The sequence below is a fragment of the Balaenoptera borealis genome, assembly GCF_965194805.1.
Source record: "Balaenoptera borealis genome assembly, chromosome: 19".
NCBI classification, from domain to species: domain Eukaryota; kingdom Metazoa; phylum Chordata; class Mammalia; order Artiodactyla; family Balaenopteridae; genus Balaenoptera; species Balaenoptera borealis.
The window spans coordinates 51,494,741-51,515,646 of record NC_138878.1 but is presented as its reverse complement, the minus strand read 5'-3'; the positions used below and the strand labels follow the sequence as shown (position 1 = coordinate 51,515,646).

General features: G+C 39.0%; 1 long non-coding RNA gene across 1 annotated transcript in view; it reads left to right on the top strand.

Moving 5' to 3' along the window:
* The window catches only part of LOC309616230, a 198,099-nt gene that overhangs the window by 126,034 nt on the left and 51,159 nt on the right, over positions 1-20,906 (top strand). The window contains exon 2 of the long non-coding RNA XR_014237372.1: positions 3,790-3,846. This is a non-coding gene — a long non-coding RNA (uncharacterized lncRNA). The remainder of the gene's footprint in view (positions 1-3,789; positions 3,847-20,906) is intronic.

The window sequence follows — 20,906 nt, the reverse complement described above, 5'->3', positions numbered from 1 at the left end:
TTAATTTTATGACTGTGAACAGCAACGGGGCCCTTAGCACAGCTCAGCAATATGAAACCATTTCCCCAGTCAGTTCACTCTGCCACTCTCTAAGACCACTGTTTTATGCCTTCTTTTCTCTCCCCCAATCCTTAACACCCTTTCCCTTCCTCACATTCATATGATGACCTTGTTTCTTATTTCCCTGAGAAAACAGAAGCAATAAAATGGAAGTTGTCTCATGGCCCAGCCATCAGATCAAACCCAGCAGCCTCCCTGGCCCCTGCTCCCACTGTGGCTCTCCTCCTGCTGCGAGCAACCCCCTTGCATGCAGTACATCTCATCCCTTCTCCTAGTCAGTGGTTTTGCTTCTGACGGGGCTTGACCATCCCTTCGTTCTTCCACTCATCAGTGTTTCTCTCAACTCCTTCACTCCCAGTAGCATAGAAGCACGCTGTGCTCTCAACCATCTTAAAAACACTTCTTGTCCTCGTGTCTGCCCCACCCATGAAGACATTTCTCTTCTCCCCTTTATAGCACAATTTCTCAAGAGTTGGTAGACTCACCATTTCCACTTTGTATTGACTGTATTTTCTTACTTTCTGTATTCCTGATTCTTTGGCATTTCGGGCCTTTTTCCTGGGGAGACTGCTCCTCTCAGGGCTAGTAGGTAATTCCTGGAGTTAGCGAAGGACTCCCCCTGCAGGCACCTATGATATACAAACCAATCAATTCAGAGCCCACACCCCAACCATCTCCTTAATCAAACTCTCACTCACCAAACCAGTATTCCCCCTGCCCTAAGTCACTCCAAGGCCCAAGGTACTGGGCAACTAGTGACCATTCCTATAGCCCAGAGCCAGCTGAAATTATGCAAACGATCCACTTCTAAGCTTAACCTACCTGCCCTGCCTCAGCCATTCCTTCCTTTGAAAACCCCAGAAAAGGTTCTGCTCTGGGCAATTCTCTCCTCTCCCCTTCTGCCTCCTGACTGACCTTGGTGCTCCCCTGTGTGGCCCTGCAGGGTATGCCGTGCCTCCTCTTTCTGGGGATCTGTGAGTATAAACTTCTTCCTTCATGACGATCGTTTCTGTGTTTGTGCACCTTACCCGATCCGATTAAAACAAATCCTGGGTACACATTTTAGACTATACATCCTGTCTGGTTTTTCTCTTTCTATGACTGTAATCAGATGTTTGTCCCCAACGTTCCTCTGAAACAGATCTTAGAAGAACACCGCTTCTTGCCAAGTTCAATGGTTAATTCTTGGTCCTCCTGTTACTTGCGCTCCCATCAAACTTGATAGATTCTCATCATTTTCTTTCAAAAATTTCTTCACTTGAGCTCTGGGACTCTACACTCTCCAGGAGCTTCTCTTTCTTTACTGACTGCTCCTTCTCAGCTTCCTCTGCCCATCTTTCTCCTTTTCTTTTCTTTTTTTAAAATTTTTATTGGAGTATAGTTGATGTACAATGCTGTGTTAGTTTCAGGTATACAGCAAAGTGAATCAGTTATATATATATATACATACATACATATATCCACTCTTTTTTAGACTCTTTTCCCATATAGGCCATTACAGAGTATTGAGTAGAGTTCCCTGTTGCTATACAGTAGGTCCTTATTAGTTATCTATTTTATATATAGTTGTTTGTATATGTCAATCCCAGTCTCCCAGTTTATCCCTCTTCCCTCTCCCCCCTGGTAATCATAAGTTTGTTTTCTACATCTGTGACTCTATTTCTGTTTTGTAAATAAGTTCATTGGTACCGCTTTTTTAGATTCCATATATATAAGTGATATATGATATCGATATTTGTCTTTTTCTGTCTGACTTACTTCACTCAGTATGACAGTCTCTGGGTCCATCCATGTTGCTGCAAATGGCATTATTTCATTCTTTTTTATGGCTGTCTTTCTCCTTTTCTTGATGTCCACATGTTCCAGTACCTCCAGGGCTCCATCCTCAGGCAGCTTCTCACCTCTGTCTACTCTCAGGCTGTAGGTGATTGCATTCAGCCCCATGACTTTAAATACCATCTATGGACTGATGCTTCAGATGTTTTTATTTATTTTTTTATTGAGGTAAAATTTATATAACCTCAAATTAACCATTAATCGTTTCAAAGTGTACAATTCTATGGCATTTAGTATATTCACAGTGTTGTGCAACCATCTCTTCTACCTAGTTCCCAAACATTTTCATCACCCCAAGAGGAAGCCCCATACCCATTAAGCATCATTACCTATTCCCTCCTTCCCAAAGGTCCTAGCAACCACTAGTCTGCTTTCTTTCTCTATGGATTTACCTATTCTGGAAGTTTCATATAAATGATGATTCCCAGTTGTCTTATCTCTAGCCAGTAGCTCTCCCCTGCGTTCCTGATACCTATATACAACTGCCTACTTGACACCTTCCCTGGCTCTCTAAATGATATAGCAAACTTTGTGTGTCCCGAAACATACCCTTGAGTTACTCCTTATCCTCCCCTGACTTTCCCCATCTCAGGATATAGCACCACCATTCACTTAGTTCCTCACTCCAAAAAACTAGGAAGTACGTGATTCTTGTTTTCTGCCTTCATTTGTTTCTCCTCCTTACTCCTCTCTTTTTCTGATTCCTCTTCCCACCAGTTTTGTACAGCAAAGCAAGGAGGCTTTGGTGATGGCAAGGAGGAGGGAGCGATGAGACAAGCCCCTGATCTTGTTTGGCAGATCTTGTATCTGGGAGAATCTGGTGCAGATTATCTGAAGAAGGAAAAGCAGGCAGTTTCTACATCAGAAGCTGCATGGGATAGCTGTGTGCTTGAAGGGGAGGGTCCGGCCACTGCAGTCAGGACTGGGGACAGGCAGTGGTAGCAGTCATGGGGCAGCTCAGGGCTCCTCTCTGGGGAGGGGGTGGGGAGTCCCCGTTAGTCCAGCCTCAGGAGGCTCTTTCTGCAAACCGTAAAGCTGTCTCTCCCCTCCCATCACTCCTCAGTGGTGTCAGTGTCCAAATTCAGGTTCCTCTGATGGTCTCTGCCACTGTTCTCTGTTTAAGTGGGTATATTTTGGCTTTAGCATGTCATTCTTCATTCTGTCTGTTTCAAATGTGTTACCAGTAAATATAGATTAGGACCAGGCAAATTTTCTTTCTTTTGGAATTTCAAATCAAATATTTAAAATTGTTGTTTCTTCTTCACTTTAAGCCCCAAGTATGTCAGCACATGCTAACCAGCATGGAAGGAGGGAATCTTGCCTTATGTTGCTGGCGTTTTTCTGTGATAGATGTGCAAAGATCTGTTAGCAATTAAAGATTGATTTCATTGTCCAAGAGATTTGGGGACGGAAAGTTTGGCACCACAGGATATTTTGGGATCCAGGAAGTGGGACATGTGCATTATGCACATTTCTTTCTCTGCTGTGTAGTAGCTGCTTCTCTATCAGATGAGTTGGGCTTCCTGGAAAGAAAAGATTTGGGGGCATAGAATTGTATAGAGGGCCTAATGAGTGTAGAAGGACTTCTTGTATAGCATTTAAAATACTTAAAAAAGAATAGAAACTTATTTTGAAACTTAATAGTTAGCAATATTATAAGTAAAGTGGGTTGATTTTTTTAAACCTAGAGTAGATTTTATTTAAAACTGAATATTTAACAGCTAATTGGGTAAGCCTAAAGGCTTGAACTTACACGTCTATGAATTTAGGCCTTGCGTTTTTGACACCTTGGATCCTATTCTCCTTCCTTTGCTATTTTTTAACTTACTGCAACAGATGAGGGGCTCTTAAACCATCTGTTACCCTTTCTTTCTTCTTTTTTTAACCATATAGAGTCGCTCAAGGCAAGAAGACCCAGAGCCAGCAAGACTGAAACAAAAAGCAAAGGAGGTAAGCATGGCTTGAGATCATTGGGTTTGACATTTCAAGGCTTGCGCCTATTAATTTTTTATGCCCTGCTACTTGTATATCGTTAATAAAAATCTGACGAAAAACTTTTTAGGATGTATTTGTTGCTTTGGCTTTGATCTTAATGTTTGCAAACTAATACATTAATACATGTGAAGCCTTAAGGAGTTTTTCTAAGAGAATATTTCCATACATTATATTTTCATTTCCATTTTAGGTAGCTGAGCCTCTGTGGGGTTGTTGATGGCGGTGGCATTCGATTTTGGTTGGGAAATGTATCTCTTTGCCTGCTGTTAAATGTCACTTCCTAAGCATGTGAAACCTTGTCATCAATATTTTACCTAAATTCACTTCTGTAAGGTCCGCACTTCTAAGAGGTGTTGCCATTTCAAATTCTTCATTTTGGAAAGATATATGAAACTTCATTCAGTTATTTGTAATAGTAAAACTCATCCCAAATCATCTAATCACAGGGCTTGCAGTCTAGTTATCAAAATTTCGCTGAGGTTAGGCTAGAGATCAGCTCAGTTGAATGTCATTATCTTTGCTCCCTTTAAGATGCCTGTTCCCTAGTAGTGGCAGCTGTGACTGACTAATAGAGTTACAGTAAACTCGGTTGTCTAGAAACATAAGTCACGCCAGCTAAAACATGTCATTTTGTTACTTATATGTTATGTGTATGCAAAATGTAGTCATGGCATGACAAAATGTTCACCAAAAACTTCTAAAAAATATTTGAGATTTGAGAGTCTAATGAATAATTAGATCACATTTGAAATTTTACTTTGTAAAAGTAAGTAGATATGAAACTTGAATGATTACTCATTAAAAAACGATTGCTCACCCGATTTTGAATACTTTGCTGTGACACATGGGTGAATAGGCTGTTGAAATGGCTCTTTCAGTTGTGTTTTACTCAAAAGTGACTGTGAAATTCTTTGAATATTTATGATTTATGCTGAGTGTCATACAACCTTCAAAAGTTTTCAGATTTTTATCCTGGTAAGTAATGTTTGAAATGTCTATCATATCCTGATTTCTGTGTGGTTAATTATTCAGGTAGATGTTAAGTACCTTTTTCCTAGAGGAGAGGGAATGGAAAAAAGCACACTGTACAGGAAAGCAAAATTAATTCACTGTGGTGATCATTAAAATAACCACCAATCAGAGTGATCATTACAGAAATTTCTTTTACTATTGTTCCAAAAAAGATGAAATCGTTACGACTATGATTATTTTTTAGATCCACTAGAGGGAGTAGTGCTGTACAGATATGTACTTTTAAATGAAAAAGATTTGTTTGTCATTGAGTTAGTAAATAAATTTGTGGTAATAGTATTACCTAAATTCAACAGCCGTGGTATTTTAAATCTTTCTTTTTATTTGCGAATGTTGCTGGGTGGTTGATTTAAACTTTAAACCAGCTTTTCGGTGACAGAGGGGAGTGCTCTATACTTTCACACATTTGTCCTACTTCTTCCTCTCCCTTCTAATGTAATTCCTTAATTTTCTAATTCTGCTTACCGTCCTGAGGCAATTTTGATAAGCAAATAAGCTTTAGCATTAAAAAAAAAGAGGAAGCTTTTGAAATTCTGACTTTCATTTTTTGAGAGATTGTGTGTTTGGTGTGGTAGCCGCACAATAGGAAATAAATGATTGCAATTTCATTTCTACTGCAGCTTTCAAGAACTTGTCTCTGTTCTTGGACCTCCTGGTGGTCTCCCTGACCAGTGCTTTGGCTTGGCGGGTAAATGACACCCTCCCAAACAGGAGATTTCGTCTCATCTTCTGTCTTCCATGGAGTGACGATAAGAAGCTTCAAATTTAATGTGTTTCATTTTTCAAAACTTAAAGAATTTAAAGTAATTCATACACAGTGTTTTACAAATGTTAAGAAGTACTGAAGGGCTTGCAATGAAAAGCACAGCATTGGGCTCATCTTCCCTTCTGCTCATGTCACTCCTCAGAACTATCACTTTATAAAATAAAATTTTTATTGAGGTAAAATTTACATACAGTGAAACGCATAGTTGAAAGTCTTCAAATAAATTGGTTTTGATTAATTGGTACAGTTGTGTGACTACCACCACACTCAAGATACAGGTCATTTCTGTCACTCCAGAAAATGCCCTCATGCCCCTTCTTGTCAAAATTAATTCACCATAGTGACTGTTAAAATGACTACTGATTAGAGTGATTCCTATAGAAATTTCTTTTTCTACTGTTTCCAAAAAGGTGAAATAGTTATAAATATGGTTATATTTTAAATCCACTAGAGGGAGTAATGAAGTCCAATTTATCAGTTTTTAAAAAATTTTCTCTCTTATGCTTTTAATATCATTTCTAAGAAATCATTGCCTAACCAAGGTCACTAATATTTACTCCTCTGCTTTTTTCTAAGAGTTTTATAGTTTCAATTTTTACATTTAGGTCTTGATGTATTCTTTTTTTTTTTTTTAAACATTTTACTTTTGTTTTTTTAAATTAATTAATGAATTTATTTATTTTTGGCTGTGTTGGGTCTTCGTTTCTGTGCGAGGGCCTCCTCCAGCTGCGGCAAGCGGGGGCCACTCTTCATCGCGGTGCGCGGGCCTCTCACTGTCGCGGCCTCTCTTGTTGCGGAGCACAGGCTCCAGACGCGCAGGCTCAGTAATTGTGGCTCACGGGCCCAGTTGCTCCGCGGCATGTGGGATCTTCCCAGACCAGGACTCGAACCCGTGTCCCCTGCACTGGCAGGCAGATCCTCAACCGCTGCGCAGCCAGGGAAGCCCGGTCTTGATGTATTCTGAGTTACATTTTGTGTATTGTGTGAGGTAAGTGTCCAAATACATCCTTTTGTGTGTGGCTATCCAGTTGTCCCAGTACCATTTGTTGAAAAGACTGTTCTTTCCCGCATTGAATTGTCTTGGTACCCTTGACGAAAATCAGTTGACTGTGAATGTAAAGGCTTATTTCTGGAGTCTCGATTCTCTTCCATTGATCTAAATGTCCTTCCTTATGCCAGTACTGCACTGTCTTGATTTATGGTAGCTTTGTAGTAAGTTTTGAAATTGGGATGTATAAGTTCTCCAACTTTCTTTTTCCAGATTATTTTAGCTATTTTGTGTCATTTTTCATTTCCATACGAATTTTAGATCAGCTTGTCAATTTCTGCCAAAAAAAAAAAAAAAAAAAAAAAAGGCCCGCTGGGATTCTGATAGGGATTATATTGAGACAGATCAGTTGGCAGAAAATTGCCATGTTTACAATACTGAGTCTCCCAATCCATGAAGATGTAATGTCTCTCCATTTGTTTAGATCGTCTTCTTTAATTTCTTTCAATAATGTTTTATAGTTTCAGAGTATAAGTTTTACACTTCTGTTAAATTTATTTCTAAATATTTTTCTTTTTGATACTATTATGAATGGAACTGCTGTCTTAATTTCATTTCAGATGTTCATTGCTAGCACATAGAAGTAAAATTGATTTTTGTTTGTTGATCATTTTTATTTTTTGTATGTTGATCTTCTATCCTGCAAACTTGCTATACTCACTTATTAGTTGTAGTCCTCTTTTTTTTTTTTTAAAGTGGATTTCATAGGGTTTTCTATATACAAGATTATGTTGCCTGAGAATAAAGATAGTTTATTTCTGCCTTTTCAGTCTGGATGCCTTTTATTTCATTTTCTTGCCTTATTTCCGTGTCCAGAACCTCCGGTACAATGTTAAGAGTAGACATCCTTGTCTTGTTCTCAATCTTAGGAGGAGAGCATTCAGTCTTTTGGTAGAAAAAGTTTTAATTTTGATGAAGTGCATGTTATCAATATTTTTCTTTTATAGTTAGTGCTTTTTGTGTTCTTAGAAATCTTTTCCTATATTTGTCCTGCACCCCAATTCCAGTGTTGTTTGGGAGTGTTTCCCACACCAACAAGCAATGCTCCTACACCCACTGGTGTCCTACAATCAACTCAATTCTGACACTATCTACCTGGAGATAGGGTCAGAGTGCATAGGTAAAGAACTCAGTCCCACAGGACCACCCTCCACTTGCAAGCCCACAACCAATTGCAAGCCCAGGTTGTTAACCTGTGCTTCTGACTGACCAAACTGCTACAGATTGGAGGTTCCCACAACCCTCTCCTTGGGCGTGATTAATTTGTTAGAGTGGCTCACAGAACTCAGGAAACCCATTTATTCACTAGACTGCTGGTTTGTTACAAAGGATATTAAAGGATGTGAATCAACAGCCAGCTGAAGAGATACACAGGGCAAGGTATTGAACAAAGGAGCTTTATCCTCCTGGAGTTTGGGCCTGCCAAGGTGGCGGGTGGAAGTGTTCTGGTTCCCCAGCTTGGCAGCTCTCCAAACCCCATCCTTTCAGGTTTTAACGGAAGCCACATTACATAGGCATGATTGATTAAATCCTTGGCCATTGGCGATTGATTCAACCTCCAGCCCCTCTCACTTCCCCAGAGGTTAGGGGGATGGGACTGAAAGTTCCACCCCTCTAATCACATGGTTGGTTCTCCTGGCCACCAGCCTCCATCCTTAGGTGCTTTCCAAAAGCACCTTAATAACATAAAGAGACACCTTTACCTCTCACTACAGGATATTCCAAGGGTTTTAGGAGCTCTGTGTCAGAAACGGGGTGAAGACCAAATATATATTTTTTATTATAAATCAATATCACAGTCTACTTAAGGTTATGAAGATTTTCTCCAATGTTCTCTATAGAAGTTTTGTGGTTTATCTTATAAGTTTATGTCTATGATCCATTTCAAATTAATTTTTGTGTAGTTGTTGATTTCTCCCTTTATTTTTGTCATTTTTGCTTCATGTATTTTGAAGCTCTGTTATTAGGTACATACACATTTAGGATAATTATAGCTTCCTGATGAATTGCTCCTCTATAATTATGAAATATTCCATTTTATCTTTAGTAATACCCTTTGTCTTGAAGTCTGCTTTTCTGATGTTAAAAGTACTTCATTTACATTTAATGCAATTATTGGTGTGGTTTGAGTTTAAGTCTACTGTCTCGTGATTTGTTGTTTTCTTCTTTTGGCCTTCATGCCTGTGATCCTTTTATCCTGCCTTCTTTTGGATTAATTGAATGTTTTCAGATTTTATTTTATTTCTACTATTGACTTTTTAGTTACACCTATTTTTAATATATATTAGTGGCTGTTCTAAGGCTAACAATATGTATCCTTGATGTATTAAAACCTATTAGAATTACATTGTACCATTGTTCACATCTACCACTTCTCATTTCACACCTTATACTTCTCACATCACAATTCATACTTCACACTTCACAAATTAAATAACCTTAAAATTGAATCATTCCATGTATTCACTCTCCCACCTCATCCTTTATGCTATTGTTATATCTTTTATTTCTCCATAACTTATAAGCCCCACCTTACAGTGCTATTATTTTGCTTTACATAGTCAGTTTTTAAAGTAAATATGGGAAGAAAAACATCTTGTGTGTTTACAAAGTTATTTACCATTTCTAGTTTGTTTGTTCTTTCCTATAGATTCAGGTTTCCATTGGGTATCACTTTCCTTTAGCCTGAAGAACTTCCTTTAGCATTTCTTGTATTAAAAGTCTAATGACAAATTCTTTTAGCTTTCATTTATCTGAAAATAGTTTTCGTCTCTTTTTTGGAGGGTATTTTCACTGAATATAGAATTCAGTGTTGACAGCATTTTTCTTCAACACTTTAAAGATGTAATTCCATTGTCAACTGGCCTCCATTATTTCTTATGAGGCATCAGTGAACAGTGTTATATTTTCTCAATCATTTTCTGCTCCTCACCCCCTCCTTCTGGAACTTCAGTTGCATACATTGTTAGACCACTTGATATTATCTCAGAGCTCATTGAGACTTTGTTATTTGGAAAGCCCGAGTGTTGACCAAATCCCTCTAACTTGGGAGGATTCTAAACTCAAATTGTCTCCCTTGCAGTGGGTGAAAGCTGAAATCTCTACTCCTTCAGCTGCTGCTTTTCAGCAGGCTTGTTAGAGTTTCCCTGCATGTTCACAGTTCAGGGTGAGCTAAGCATTTGAGGGGAGTTTATATGCAAATTTGGTGACTCCCCATTCTGTGGTTCCTTTTTTTCCACCTGGCTTTTTCCCTCTGAATTTTCAGCTTCTCTGGCTACTTCAAACTCTAACACTTCAAGCCAACTCAGGCTTTCTGTTTCAGTTCTAGCTGCTCCACCCCGTACAGACTAGGGAGTGCCTTTGGGGAAAATTAATAAGAACATTAATCTCACCCAGTACAATTCCCTTATTTCAAGGCTTGAATCCCCTCCTCTTTATGCCTGCTTCAGGTCACTTTCTAGTGCCTTCAAATAGTTTTTCAAACATTTTGTCCAGAGTTTATAATTATTATCTACAGAAGTGGTAGTCTGATACAGTGTAGTCTTTCATAATTTAAACCACAATTTCACAGCAATCATGTTTAACCATTTCTAGTAAAAGGTCTTTTGCTGTTATTTCTGTACTTGAAATACTATTCTTATGTCTGAATGTCTCAACTTTAGAATTATCTAGTGGATTTTTGCTGTGTTATATGAAAGTTAACTTAATTTACATGTCTTTCACCTCCATACCAATATAGTTCACTTGTACCAATATAGTTACATCACTGTTTTTAGTTATTTTAGTTGTTACCTATGTAACTTTAGATAACCTTCTTAAACCTATATTTCTTATTCATCAACTCTGGACAATATCTTAATTATCCACATAGTAAAAAGAGAATATCAGCACTTTTAACTTTCCTTCTCCCTCTTTTATTTTTTTGCCTTCCCACCCCCCCTCCCCACTTCTGTATGCTGTGCCTTCATTTTTGCATTGCCAAGCATAATGACATTTAATTTCTATCACATAAACACAGTTATGATTTCTGTGACTTGCCTATGGCTTGATTCAACACTTATGAATGCAACAAATATTTATTGCGGACCTAGCATGAGCTAGCCCCTGTCCTTGGTGCTGGGGAAACAGCAATGAATACAATAGTAAAGAAAAATCCCTGCCCTTGTGGAACATGCTTTCTAGTGGGGGGGGGGGTTGGTGGTGAGGTGGAGACAGAAAATAATCAAGATAAAGAAGTAAAATGTTTAGTATGATCATTGTGTTTAGGAGAAAAATTAAGCTAGGAAAGGGTACAGGGAGTGTGTGTGTATGTGTTTGTGTACACGTGTGCACACACACCTGTGTGTTTTGTAATTTAGATAGAATGGTCAGAAAAGATCTCTCTAAAAGGTGATATTTGAGTAAAGTTCTGAAGGAGGTAAGGGAATAATCCATGTGGATATCTGGGGAAAGACTTCTAGACAGTAAGTACATGTCCATTATAAAGAGTAAATATTGTTTGCCTTAGAGCTAAGAAGGAACTATGTTTCCGTGACAACATTCCTTCCCAGTGACTCCAGGAACCCCACTCTTGTGCCATTCACAGAAGAATGTTCAAAAGAATTTGTTCTTGTACTCGACTAATTGCTCAAAGTCATGTCATGTTTTCCTCTACGTTATATTTAGATTATACCTTTCTTGTGTATTTTCTCCACCCCCTTTGCTGGTTACCTTTCTTTATTCTTGGAGATAGAAGAAACATATTTTATTCATTATATTACTATAGATTCCAGGTTATTTTCTCCATTACTTAGAGTTCATTCAACTCTTTTTTCACATTCACTGACTTCTGCTCACATCTGCTCCAATTTTACAATATTTTGTTATGATTCTATGGTGCAGCTGTTCGTTTTTCTTAGAGTTTTCTAGTTATCTTTTCTTTTTTGGCCTTGCATTCTGTGTATTTTTAATATTCTCAGTTATTATGAAGCCCAGTCATACTCTCTTATGGAATCCCCCCACATCTTTTCCTGGATACCTCCCTTCCAAAACCTGCTGTCTTCCTGCTCCAGGCAGGCTGGTGGCATCTCTGGCTGCTATATAGCTGACATTCTGGTTCCTCCCTGCCCTCCCAGTTCCATGTCTTCTTCTCTATCAGCCAGACCCCTGAATACAGGATTAACTCCTTAAGTGACTTCTTCAGAAGAGGTACATGGGAGGCAAACTCTCTGAGTGTTTGCATGTCTGAAAAGTGCTTTGTTCTGTCCTCAAACTTTATTGATAATTTGGCTGGGTATAGAATTCTAGATCTAAATATCCATCAACAATTTGAAGGTCATGCTCTATTGTCCTCAAGCGTCTAGTGTTGTTGATGAGAAATCTAATGTTAGTCTGATTCTATTCTTTTTTAATAGCTAACTCTTTTTTCTTTTAGGAGTCTTTTCAAATCTTTCTTATTGGTACTCTGAAATTTCACAGTGATGTATTTATGTTGGGTCTTTTACATTCAGCTTGCTGAACCTTTGAGAGATCCTCTTACCTTAAAGGCTGATGTTATGTCCATATGCTCAAGGGCAGCATGAATGCCTGACTGCTGGTTTTTTTACATTTGGATTTGAGTAGGCAGATGGCAGATCATTCAGAATCCAGACCGTTTAATTAATTCCCCTATTTCCAGCCCCCCTGCTCACTCTGTGGTTGTCAAGCTTGACAATTCTGAGTCTAGCATCTCCTATGGCTAGTTTCCTACTCACAGCTACAGGCCTCCCATCTATGTTCAAATCACAGCTTCCTCTGCCCTACCTCCCCAGCTAACTCACATCGTCCATTCCTTTCAACCAAACCTTTGTGGAAATCTCTGGTCCACCAGTGATCCCTCTCGTATTCTCTGCATAGTGTGGGAATGAATCTTTTCTATTCTTCTACCATCATTTCCCTGGGGGCTCAGGAGGAAGAGTGTGTCAGATGTCTTCCATTTACCACCCCTTCCCATCTACTCCTCACCCTCTTCTACCCTGACTTTTGTTCCAGGTGGCTGACCTGTAGAGTTACATTAACCACCTTCCCTGCCCTCTGTGTCTGGTTGGATCCAGCCAATGGGGAGCCCAGCAGAAGATCAGAGGGAGGAAAGGGTGAGGCCATGGTACTTATTCCTTCAGCTCTCTCCCTGTGAGGTTGCCTCGGGCTGGCTGAGCCCCCTACTAACAGCCGCAGCTTTTACCAGGTGGCCCTGTTCACATAGGCCTCTGGCTCCAGACTGTAGTAGCCTTGCTTCTTCAGGCAGGTGTGGCAAAGGACCCTGGTCTTTCTGGCCCTAGGGTACCACCTATCCTTTATGGGTTTTCCTACACCCCGCCCACATCTTTGTAAATAATCTCTTTATTAAACTCTTGATTGATCCCATTTAAGTATTGTTTTATTTCCAGATGGACTGAGATACAAAGAGAACAAAAATCATATCTGCCTGGTCCACTATATTGGGTCAGGGAATCTTAGATAGTTTTAAAAGCACATAACTTTTTTATGTAGACTGTTTTTATTTATTTATTGCAACCTAATGAAGACTTTTAGGTCCTAATCCTCTGTTACCATTCTGCTTCACTCTTTGTTAGGGATCCTGGAATTTTCCTATAATTTCACAATATTTATTGGTCATAGAGTCCTTTAGAGAGCAGAGTTCTCAGTATGAGATGCTGTAACTAGCACTGAATTGGACTGAATTATCCAGGCATACCCTTGAGTCTGTTTATGTCCTTGAAGGTTTTTAGCTTACAATGTAGGCACCTGCCTCTGGGTGGCGGTGCCTTGTTACTGACCACTGACCAAGCAAGAAGGGTCTTCTCAGATGAATAGTGACAAACCCAACTCTTGAATTGTGTCTCTTTCAGCCACAAGGAGCTCAGGAATCATTTGTGGGCACATCTGCCTCTTCCTCCAGACTGATGTCGCTAATGGCAGGGCCCATTTCCTCGTTAAGTTTGTGTTGCCAACAGCCAGTTCAGAGGCTGCCCATAGCAGGAGTGAGAACATTATTTGTAGAATGTAGGAAGCTGTCCTCGGAGAGCTATAAAACCATAGCCCCAGTTGAACATCTCTTCTACTCACCCCGTCCAGTTTTGCTCCATAAATAAATGACTAGGGGGCTGTGAAACCTCTATGAAGGGTATTCATCTTAGTCCATAGACCCCCGTGTAAAAGAAATGAAGCTTCCTTTTATTACCTTTAAATAAAAATAAATTGAATTCTGAATTCCCACATGGCTGGGTTGAGGGAAATTTGATTCCATTCATCCTGGGGAGTGGGAATAAAGTGTCCTCCTTCCCAGGATCTGGGAAGCTTCCTTGGCACCTGGACAATGGGGGAAGAGACTCATTTTCAGTCTCTCAGTCACCCCAGTGGCCTCATTTCCAAGCTCCCTTGAAGGCAGGTAGCTCTGCAGCTTCTATCATGAGCTTGGTCCTGGGAGCATGGCCAATGCTGGTAGCCTGGGGTTCAACTTCCAGCCTCTGGGGTACACTGAGCTGGTACCTCCCAATGGGGCCTAGCTTTCCCCACTGCTATGGCACCTGCTGACTCAGTCCCTCCCCAGGTGGGCAACTTGTGCTCTGTTTGTGCCCTGCTCCATCCCCCAGATTTAGCCTTTGCCCCTCTTGCTTCTTTTCCCTACTCATAGTCTCCTCAAGGAACTCAGGCTCTGGAAAACCAAAGCCAGAGAGGTTACTTGCCTGTTAGAAACTCATGGTTATCCTTTAGGACAGAGTATAAGTTCATTTCTCAGTGGACTTCCCCACCACCCACCTGGGCAGGACTGGTGATTGGCCAGGATGCTCTCGCCAGTCTGTTGTTAAATGTTTTGGACTCACCCCTGCATCTGGGCATTTGTGTTGGAGTGTTTGCCTCTTCCCACTCTGCAAGCCTGGACTCCTGACTCATAGCCTAGTTGTGATGAAATAAGTGGCAAATGAGTGGTTACTAATACATGTTCATTGCTTTCCTTTTCCCTTCCTGTTCATGATTTTAATTTTTTTCCCTACTGCATTGCAAATTCCTTGTTATGACCTTGTTTGTAGTTCATATCCCTGGCAAGTAGCAAGTAATCAATGTTTGTGGAATCCAACCTGCTTCCTTACCTGGATGCTTGGTCTAAGTCTCCACCACTTTTAAGCTGCCATTTTGTCCTCAATGAGGAACGATCTTCCTCCACTTTGGGTTCTCTGCTTAAAGAAAGGGAAAGAAAAACTTAGGGGGCTGGATCCTTCCTCAGTGGTGGTTTGGGCTGTCACTGTGCGGCCGGGTGGTGTGGAAGCTAAGCCCCCTCTTCCTTCTGCAGAGGATTTCTCCAGGGCCCCAGTGAGTCATCTCCTTAACTGACTGCTTGCTCAAGGAAGCTCACATGCATTTCTCAACCTCTTCTGAACCGTTAGGGGGGCAAATCTGCTAACTTAGAAATGATGATAATTTGGAAGTTCTGAAATTAGTAAAATATAGCCAATGACTTTTAAAATGACTTTTTCCCATAAAATAATACAAAAATAGTATAATTCATTATGGAAAACTTGAAAAATACAGATGTGTATGTTTATATGCATGCACTGTATTTTCTGCCCGCTCAGCATCTTCACCTGGATGTCTGATATGAATCAGTCTGAACCACCCTGTGTCCTATGCCTTCTGCAGGCTTGCCCAACTCAGGACTCTATTTTTCCAGTTGCTCAGTCATCCTGCAGTCCAGTCTTTCTCACCCACACATCTAATCCATTAGCAAGTTCTGTTGGTTCTTTCTTCAAAAATCCACTTAAATCCGGGCACTTTTCACAGAAACTCCCCACGCTCCCAACTCTCCTGTTTCAAACCACAACTCTTGTCTGGATCATCAAAGAGCCCCAGAGCTGTCTCCCTCTTATGGCCTGGACCCCCACAGTCTGTTCTCTGAAAGCAACCAGAGGATGCCTGTTTCTAGCATAAGGGAGATGCAGGGCTTGATTTACCCTCCTGCCACAACTAGAAAACCCATCAAAATATATGAAACAATTGTTTTAAGTACATAAACTCCTACTAAATTTGTACATGTGCATGGATCTGATTATGAACTTTCTATTCTCTTCCACTGGTCTGTGTAATCCTCCATCCTAAAATACTTTTAATTATTGAAACTATATCATACATGTCAATATTTGGTATGGTAAGTCTCACCCCATTACCCTTCTTTTGCAAAATGTTCTTGGCTGAATCGGGTGTGTCTTTTCCCAAATAAATTCTGTAAGAATTGTATTGGAACTGTTTTGTATTTGGAGATTTATCTGAGGATTAGTGGATTTCTTCCAATATTAAATCTACTTATTTGAGCATACAGAAAGTATTACACAGCCTTGATTGCTGTAGCTATATAATGTCTTGAAAATGAGTAGACTGATTCATCCCACTATATTCTTGTGTTTAGAATTGTTTCAGCTATTCTGATTTCTTTTCCTTTCCGTATAAATTTTTGGGTAATCTTGTATATATCTACAAAATTTAGTCCTCAGTGAGACTTTATGGTTTTTCTCACATAACTCCAGCACATTTGCTGTTGAGTATATTCCTAGATATTTTATTTTGTTTATTGTTGCTGTGAATAGGATTATTTTGATACCATAGTTTAAGTGAATATTGTTATTGCTTTTTGTATATTTATTTTATACCAGACCACTCTGCAAATTTTTTATCAGCTCTAAAAGTTCTTTTCCCTCTATGGTTTCAATTATCTTAAATATGTTAAAGTTTGTTTCATGGCCTATGATATGGTCTATCTTGGTATATGATCCATAGATACTTGAAAAGAATGTGTGTTTTCCTGTTGTTGGGTGGAATTAGACTCTGTTGATTAGACTCTGTTGATTGATGGTATTGTTGGCTGTATCCTTACTGATTCTCTGTCTAGTTTCTCTATTAATTGTTGAGAGAAAGGTGTTGTTGAGGTCTCCAACTGTAATTGTGAATTCGTCTATTTCTCCTTCTGTTTCTATCAGTTTTTGCCTTATATATTCTGTAGCTCTCTTGTTTAGTGCATACACAATCAAGATTGCTGTGTATTCTATATGGGTTGACCCTTTTATCGTTATATAATGAATCTCTCTGTCTCTGGTAGTTTTCTTTGTTCTGAAGTCTACTTTATCTGATATGAATATATCCACTCCTATTTTCTTCTGAGTAATGTTTTGCATGGTATAGTTTTTTCCATCCTTTTACTTTCAACCTACCTGCCTCATTGCTATAGACAATATTTGTGCCCACCCCCCAATTCATGTATTATAATCTAATCCACAGTCTGTTGGTATTTGGAGATGGAGCCCTTGGGAGGTGATTAGGTCATCATGGCTCTGCCTCATGAATGAGATTAGTGTCCTTATAAAAGAGACCCCAGAGAGGTCCCTTGCCCATTTCCACAGACACCAAATCTATCATGCTTTGATCTTGGACTGCCCAGCCTCCAGAACTGTAAGAAATAAATATTTGTTGTTTATAAGCAACCCCATCTATGGTATTTTGTTATAGCAGCCCAAATGAACTAAGACAATTATTATGTTTGAAGTGAGTTTCTAATAGCATATACAGTTGGGTCATCTTTTTTTAAATTTATTTAAGTATATTACACGTGTATAATGTAGTGATTAGTTGGATCATCTTTATCAGTCTACCCTAACAATCTCTGTCTTTTAATTGGTATATTTAGGCCATTTACAGTAAATGTAATTATTGATCTACAGTTGACCCTTGGACAACCTGAGGGGTGGAGTGCTGAACCTCCACACAGTTGAAAATCCACATGTAACTTACAGTTGGCCCTCCGTATTTGCAGTTCTCTGTTTACGGGGCTCTGCATGCGTGGATTCAACCAACACAGGTGGTGTAGTACAATAGTATATACTACTGAAAAAAATTCATGTATAAGTGGACCTATGCAGTACAAACCCATATTGTTCAAGGGTCAGCTATATTAGGGCTTAAGTCTATTTAATTTAATTTAATTTATTTATTTATTTACAGCTTTATTAGAGTATAATTGCCTTACAATATTCTGTTAGTTTCTGATGTATAACAAAGTGAATCAGCTATATGTATACATATATCCCCATATCCCCTCCCTCTTGAGCCTCCCTCCCACCCTCCCTATCCCACCCCTCTAGGTGGTCACAAAACACCAAGCTGATCTCCCTGTGCTACGCAGCTGCTTCCCACTAGCTATCTATTTTACATTTGGTAGTGTATATATGTCAGTGCTACTCTCTCACTTCATCCCAGCTTCCCCTTTTCCCCTCCATGTCCTCAAGTCCATTCTCTACATCTGTGTCTTTATTCCTGTCCTGCCCCTAGATTTATCAGAACCATTTTTTTTTTCTTAGATTCTGACTTTACTCTGTATGACAGACTCTAGGTCCATCCACCTCACTACAACTAACTCAATTTCCTTTCTTTTTATGACTGAGTAATATTCCATTGTATATATGTGCCCCATCTTCTTTATCCATTCATCTGTCAGTGGACACTTAGGTTGCTTCCATGTCCTGGCTATTGTAGATAGTGCTGCAATGAACATTGTGGTACATGTCTCTTTTTGAAATATAGTTCTCTCAGGGTATATGCCCAGTAGTGGGATTGCTGGGTCATATGGTAGTTCTATTTTTAGTTTTTTAAGGAACCTCCATACTGTTCTCCATGGTGGCTGTATCAATTTACATTCCCACCAACAGTGCCAGAGGATTCCCTTTTCTCCACACCCTCTCCAGCATTTATTGTTTGTAGATTTTCTGATGATGGCCATTGTGATCGGTGTGACTTGATACCTCATTGTGGTTTTGATTTGCATTTCTCTAATGATTAGTGATGCTGAGCATCCTTTTATGTGTTTGTTGGCAATCTGTATATCTGTATATCTTCTTTGGAGAAATGTTTGTTTAGGTCTTCTGCCCATTTTTGGATTGGATTGTTTGTTTTTTTGATATTGAGCTGCATGAGCTGCTTGTATATTTTGGAGATTAATTCTATGTCAGTTGCTTCATTTGCAAATATCTTCACCCATTCTGAGGGTTGTCTTTTCATCTTGTTTATGGTTTCCTTTGCTGTGCAAAAGCTTCATAAGTTTCATTATGTCCCATTTGTTTATTTTTGTTTTTATTTCCATTTCTCTAGGAGGTGGGTCAAAAAAGATCTTGCTGTGATTTATGTCATGGAGCATTCTGCCTATGTTTTCCTCTAAGAGATTTATAGTGTCTGGCCTTACATGTAGGTCTTTAATCCATTTTGAGTTTATTTTTGTGTATGGTGTTAGGAAGTGTTCTAATTTCATTCTTTTACATGTAACTGTCCAGTTTTCCCAGCACCACTTATTGAAGAGGCTGTCTTTTCTCCATTGTATATTCTTGCCTCCTTTGTCAAAGATAAGGTGACCATATGTGTGTGGGTTTATCGCTGGGCTTTCTATCCTGTTCCATTGATCTATATTTCTGTTTTTGTGCCAGTACCATATTGTCTTGACTACTGTAGCTTTGTAGTATAGTTTGAAGTCAGGGAGCCTGATTCCTCCAGCTCCATTTTTCTTTCTCAATATTGCTTTGGCTATTTGGGGTCTTTTGTGCTTCCATACAGATTGTAAAAATTTTTTGTTCAAGTTCTGTGAAAAATGGCATTGATAGTTTGATAGGGATTGCATTGAATCTGTAGATTGCTTTGGGTAGTATAGTCATTTTCACAATGTTGATTCTTCTAATCCAAGAGCATGGTATATCTCTCCGTCAGTATGTATCGTCTTTACTTTCTTTCTTCAGTGTCTTACAGTTTTCTGTATCCAGGTCTTTTGTCTCCTTAGGTAGGTTTATTCTTAGGTATTTTATTCTTTTTGTTGCAGTGGTAAATGGGAGTGTTTCCTTAGTTCCTCTTTCAGATTTTTTATCATTAGTGTATAGGAATGCACGAGATTTCTGTGCATTAATTTTGTATCCTGCTACTTTGCCAATTTCATTGATTAGCTCTAGTAGTTTTCTGGTAGCATCTTTAGGATTCTCTATGTATAGTATCATGTCATCTGCAAACAGTGACAGCTTTACTTCTTCTTTTCCGATTTGGATTCCTTTTATTTCTTTTTCTTCTCTGATTGCCGTGGCTAGAACTTCCAAAACTATGTTGAATAATAGTGGCAAGAGTGGACGTCCTTCTCTTGTTCCTGATGTTTGAGGAAATGCTTTCCGTTTTTCACCTTTGAGAATGATGTTGGCTGTGGGTTTGTCATATATGGCCTTTATTATGTTGAGGTAGGTTCCCTCTATGCCCACTTTCTGGAAAGTTTTTATCATAAATGGGTGTTGAATTTTGTCAAAAGCTTTTTCTATATCTATTGAGATTATCATATGGTTTTTTATCCTTCAGTTTGTTAATATGGTGTATCACATTGATTGATTTGCATATATTGAAGAATTCTTGCATTCCTGGGATAAACCCCACTTGATCATGGTGTATGATCCTTTTAATGTGCTGCTGGATTCTGTTTGCTAGTATTTTGTTGAGGATTTTGGCATCTATATTTATCAGTGACAATGGCCTGTAGTTTTCTTTTTTTGTGACATCTTTGTCTGGTTTGGTATTAGGGTGATGGTGGCCTCATAGAATGAGTTTTGGAGTGTTCCTCCTTCTGCTATATTTTGGAAGAGTTTGAGAAGGATAGGTGTTAGCTCTTCTCTAAATGTTTTATAGAATTCACCTGTGAAGCCATCTGGTCCAGGGCTTTTGTTTGTTGGAAGATTTTTAATCATAGTTTCAATTTCAGTGCTTGTGATTGGTCTGTTCATATTTTCTACTTCTTCCTGGTTCAGTCTTGGGAGGTTGTACTTTTCTAAGAATTTGTCCATTTCTTCCAGGTTGTCCATTTTATTGGCATATAGTTGCTTGTAGTTGTCTCTCATGATCCTTTGTATTTCTGCACTGTCAGTTGTTACTTCTCCTTTTTCCTTTCTAATTCTGTTGATTTGAGTCTTCTCCCTTTTTTTTCTTGATTTATCAATCAAGAATGATTTATCAAGTTTGTTTATCTTCTCAAAAAACCACCTTTTAGTTTTATTGATCTTTGTTATTGTTTCCTTCATTTCTTTTTCATTTAGTTCTGATCTGATCTTTATGATTTCTTTCCTTCTGCTAACTTTGGGGGGTTTTTTTGTTCAT